Source organism: Buceros rhinoceros, unplaced genomic scaffold, assembly GCF_000710305.1.
Source record: "Buceros rhinoceros silvestris isolate BGI_N320 unplaced genomic scaffold, ASM71030v1 scaffold11386, whole genome shotgun sequence".
In the NCBI taxonomy this organism is placed as follows: domain Eukaryota; kingdom Metazoa; phylum Chordata; class Aves; order Bucerotiformes; family Bucerotidae; genus Buceros; species Buceros rhinoceros.
The window spans coordinates 18,479-18,751 of NW_010416954.1; positions in this window are offsets into that span (position 1 = coordinate 18,479).

Sequence of the window (273 nt, forward strand, 5' to 3'; positions counted from 1 at the left end):
ATTTGGGGAAGGGAAAAGAGAAAGCTCAGCTCTGTGGGGTTTGCCTGCCCCTTGAGCCCCCAGCTGATCTCCCCCAGCAGAGGGATGTCCTATACAGGAGGGTCTTGCACCAGCTGGAGAGCCCCCGTGGCCTATGTGCCAGAGCTGTCTGTGGGAATATCTCTGGAAGGGCACCCATGGCAGTGTAGAGAGCAGCTGGGGGGTTGGTGGTAGGAACGGGCGCATCTCCAGGCTTGCTGGCAGGGCCAGGCTGAGGGATGGGAGGGAGGGTAC